Raw genomic sequence first — 5148 nt, forward strand, 5'->3', positions numbered from 1 at the left:
AGACAGGAAGGCATGTACCTCCGCTTAGAACAGAAACTGAAGAACCTGAGTCATACTCTATTTTTTTTCTGTTTTATACCCAGAACTTCTGTGAGTCTCTGCACAGTCTCTTAGTTTTTAGTATGAGATCTTCTGTGTGAGAAGTTTGGTTTGATGGATGTCCCCTCTAATTAGGATATGCAGTGCTGATTTTACCCTGCCTTAATACTTTTTTTAGGAAACACTCTAATGAAACATAGAGTCACACAGCCTAAGGTACTATACATCAGAAGAACCACCAACCTCTTCAACCGTGCTCCTCTAGTGCTCAGAAAATGTGATGTCATTAAACATAGCTAAGTTGGAAGGTAAGGAAGGGTAAGCAGTGTTCCAGACCTGATTTTGGCCATAAGGCACTCTTGGGGACTGTTACCATTGCTCAGCTGATACACAGTAATTAAACTGAATTTCATTGTCTGTAAATCCCTTATATGCTTCCTAAATCTCTCAGAAAGATCCTGGTGGAATGATATGTACTATTGTACTGCTGTCCTGCCTCTACAATACTTCTGCAATTATAACCAGATGTCTTCTTTAGTTCAGTACTGCCCTTAACATTCTTATTGTCTTCTGTAGCCACAAGTCATGATCTGTATTCTCTTTCTATTGTGAAACATATCAGAGTATCTGCCTGTCTGATTAACAACATCAGATTCATGTCTTATCTTTCTACAGTTGGACATACTCCATTGTGAGGATGCAAGGGAATTGAGTTAGCGATGTCTTGTATAACACTGTGAAAATTAATGTACACTGCTGAATCTCTGACTACAGGAGCTCCCACTGGACGAAACGATGGGAACAGTAGGATATTTTGTTATCTATGGCCATGACATTATGTCCTAGTTTCACGCACCACAGTACAAAGCAGTTGTTCTACTCAGAGAAGTTACTTACAGAAATGATGGAACGTGTAATAGCAGAAAGGCAAAATTTATTTGCTCAAAATGAAGCATCCCAACACTCTTCCTAAGAAAGTGGTTTTTTTGGCAATTACGTTAGACAACTTCCTGGAGACTTACACCTTGCAGATATGTGCTACTCTGCATGATTCTGAATTACAGGTGCTTTCAGTAGTTCTCATCTCCACCTAGCTTCCAGACCTTCTATAAAATTCTCAATGTGATTGTGTAATCTATTTCTGCTGTGATTCCTGGTATTTGTCGTGATCAGACATTGAGCTGGGTCAAAAGACAGTAAATACAATGCTTGCTCATATAGTTTCTCTTAGATGTCAGAATGCATCCTTCACACCCTTTTATCTCCCTTGTTCTGCTCTTTTTCTTTCTGTGGTGAGACTTTCCAATGGCTCTACTTTGCTCTTGGTCTTTACTGTCACAGGGCTTTTTAACATGCAGGTTAAAGCTCTCGTTTCCATAACTAGAGCCAACAGAGGTTTCGTCCTGAAGTTGCTTTAATGATAAAGCAATGTCTTCCCAGGAATTCAGTGGTATTTCAGAAAGGCATCAGAAATTAAAAAATAATGGCCTGTTGAACAGGCTGCACTGGCTTTTAGATCCACTCCTGCTAGATTTCACCTGCCATGTATTGGGGGAGGGGTATTATTGATCTAGTTTTAAGCAGAATTTTACTATTATAGAAATAAAAGTATTTTCTGTGATAAGAAAGATTTGTGAAACTAATCCATGAGACAGAGCACAAGATGAATAGAGAGGATTTTTTCCACAAAAGCCCTATAAAGACAATCTTTATGTGTTTGCACACTCAAAAAAAAAGAAAAAGAAAAAGAAAATAAAAGAAAATTAAAAGCCTTGGATGCAGTGTAGCTAGCTCTAGAGTCTCTATCACAGTACTAATTCTGAGCTGTCAGAAGTCTGCTCTATTTTATTCTTTTTTCTGTCTCTGTGTGTGACATGTTTTAGCTTTCTACAAAAAGGGAATAAAGGGGAAGCAGCTTCAGCTAGCCTTGGAAAAGCTATTTAGCTTGCATATTGTGGAACTGTCTTCCCTAGCTAGTTACTGCCATTTTATAACACTGCAGCATATTGGATCAAAGACTATAACTGCCACCTCCTGTTTACAATGGGCTGGAGCAGTCATAGAATTGTCAGGGCTACTTTCTGCCTCGGTGTGATTGGAAACAAGACTGAAAACGGTAGGTTGCTACCAACAGGTTAATTTCTTTTTTTTATTATTTAATTTTTGGCTTTCACCTGCAATGTCAATGCAAGTAAAGCTAAAACATTTAACCCAGAAGAGTAAGTGTCTTTTTTAATCCTTTCAAATATTCTTGAGTATACCTGGAATAACAGGCACAAATATGCATGCAGTACTATTGTTTCAGAAAAAATTTCAAAGGCAAAACCATGGAGACAGGAAAAAAACCCTAAAAATAATCCTTGAAGTGTGTTCTAGATTTTTAATATATGTTATGCTGAGACAAGAGCTGTTGTTAGACTGCATAAACGCTATGTCCCAAGGCTTAACACTTAGAAAGAATATTTTTATAGCTCTGCCAGTATTAAATTTTTGTGAGAGTCATCAGTGATTTTCATTTTGCAGTGACAATATGGTGTTTAAAAATATCAATTGACTGATAAGAATACTTCCTTTCAAAGGTGAAATTACATCCCAAGTATCCAGAGCATGTAATTTGGGAGCTCTGATAGAATAATAAGCATTTGGCAACCAAATTTCTAGTTTATATTTCTGATTTATCTTTCCAGCTTTAAGAAAGTGATTTCATTGCTTATATTCACCTAAAAGAGATGCAGAGCAGAGAGACAACAGACCACGATTTTTGCACTGAACTAAAATACAAACTTTAAGACTCCCATCACTGTGTCTGTTAATGCAGGTACCTTATCAAGAAGATGTGCATAAACCTCTGAAGTTGGGTTTTCAAGAGACAAAAGAAACACAAACAAGAAACATGGATACTCACCATGTTCTTGCAACACCAGCTAAGGTGGGAGACCTGTGCCTTTCTTCTGTGTCACTTCCATACATACCTTAAACAAACAATGTCATTCCTTTTCCTGCACGTGCCTTGTGCAAGACCTAGGAATTGCATCATTGCTCCCATTTAGTGTCTCTGGTTGGTTAGATACGGGCTGCACATTGTAACGTGAAAAATAATGGGATAAAGATGAAGCTGATCTGCTGCTTTCTTTCATGCAGTGGGCTTTGACGTATGCTGAGATCAGAGAGCAAGATGCATGCTGCATCATGGGACCAAGGATCTTGTGAGGATATTTGGCATCAATAATATACCATCTGTATGTGATTTAAATCACTCTGAAAGGACCAACCCTTTTTCTTACTTATTTTATGGTTTTTTATTGAAAGGCTGACTTGTATATGCAAGCATCAGTTTGTGGACTCAATGATGACTTAAGGACTATTGTCTAGAGACTGCTAAGGGTTTTTTGCAGTCTGTGCAGGTGCCCTTTTTCCTTCATGGTCTCCTACATCCAACTAGAACTGTTTATATTGCTAGTTCTGGCAGTTTCTGATTTGAGGATGATGATGATTGTGCATCCATCTCCATCTGCATACTGGGTGTGTAATATTTAAAGGGATTAAGCTTTGACAATACTGTTTCCTTAGGCCTCACAATACTATGTAAAATAAAGGAAATAAAGGAGTGTGAACTATGTGGTACCTTGTATGGTCTGGTATATTGAATGATTATTTCTGATGCACTGAAAAGTATATATTTTGTAGAAATTTTACAAAACTGGATCAAAAGTTGCGTTTGCATCTGCGTTTTCTTTTTCTTTTTTTTTTTTTTTTTTTTTTTTTGTGCTTTTGGGTAAGCCTTATATTTCTTTAAAGTATTTGGGACTGAAAAACATACAAATTTTTTCTTAAATATTTTTTGCTTTCTGCATTGAGAGATCCTTAAGTTACTGAAATGTCTTCACCATTTTTTCTAAACTCCCCTTCAAAAATGAAGAGACACAAGACTTTGTATTTTGGGTCTGCTAATGTAATCAAGAAATTATGTCAATGGAAACTAACTGAAGAAAAAAATCTGGTGCTCAGAACATAAATGGGACTTAGAAATGTAGCTCCTAGAATTTCCAGCCTGGTTCAGTTAGCCTATCATAACAAAATTGAGTGATGATAACTACTACCCAGTCGTAACTGTATCTTTTAATTAAATATCTTTTCTCACAGACATCTAGGCTCACTCATTTATGCATTAAGACTCGGGCCATGTTTTTTATTTTTTTTTCAAACCTTCATATCCTTGTGTGTATTTGCTCAAAAGAGAAGCCAAGAGGAACCATTTACTTTCTCTGTATTTACCAAAACTTACTAAATTAATGGTACAAAGAGCAGTTACTTCACACCTGCGCCTCAGACCCACTTCAGACAATATTCTAGTACCATTCTTGCTACTCCTTCTTGCCTTGTATATTAATTTTAAATATCTTCATCTAGTTCTTCTCTATGTGTAACCGTTTAAAATATAGAAAGGAAAACACTCTGGTGGTTACAGCAGCCCTCCAGAATAGGTTTCTCTGCCTCAAGCCCCCACTTGGACAAATTATTTCTCTTGTTAATGACTCAACTTTCATTGAATTTTGTAAATATTTCACCAGGGAACTGAAAAGAACTACTTTCCCAGGAGAGCAACTGTGTGCATGTTCTTGCCATGTAATGGGTAGGTGATTACACTCAGCCATTTCTTTTCTCTTTTCTTCTAGCTGCAATCTGCAAATCCTGTGTTAACAATACTATCCCAGAGGAGGAAAAAAAAAATCCCTGAAATGTTTGTTAGACGAAAGGCAGTCTTTAAAAAAGAAAATATATTAATTTGAATACTGTTACTTAGGCAACATCAGAAATGCAGCATAGCTTATCACTTACTAAGAAGGAAAATGGCTCCAGGTACATGTAAATGTAGTTCATGTAATTTCTTTATACTCTTGGAAAGCAACCAGTTAATCTCAGACCACCTGATCAGGCTCCTTCTTGTTTTTGCACCTAACTACTCAATTTCACATCTGGTACAGCTGAAAAAAAAAAAAGAAAAAAAAGGTCTAGCTGGGTTGCTTTTCCTCTTCATAAATAAGAGTAAAGTCAGGCATTCCTTAGCTATTTCACCTGTGATTTGGATTTCATCTTTCTTTTCAGAAA

General features: G+C 36.8%; 1 long non-coding RNA gene across 1 annotated transcript; it reads left to right on the forward strand.

Moving 5' to 3' along the window:
• The first annotated feature begins 1836 nt into the window (after positions 1-1836).
• Positions 1837-3668, forward strand: LOC121674171. The gene is made up of 3 exons (XR_006019476.1): positions 1837-2155; positions 2858-2968; positions 3181-3668. It is a non-coding gene; the product is annotated as an uncharacterized LOC121674171 (long non-coding RNA).
• The last annotated feature ends 1480 nt before the right edge of the window (positions 3669-5148 follow it).

This window comes from Corvus kubaryi, unplaced genomic scaffold (assembly GCF_017639235.1).
Source record: "Corvus kubaryi isolate FWS band 111438036 unplaced genomic scaffold, C.kubaryi_AGA036_p1.0 66, whole genome shotgun sequence".
Taxonomy (NCBI): Eukaryota; Metazoa; Chordata; class Aves; order Passeriformes; family Corvidae; genus Corvus; species Corvus kubaryi.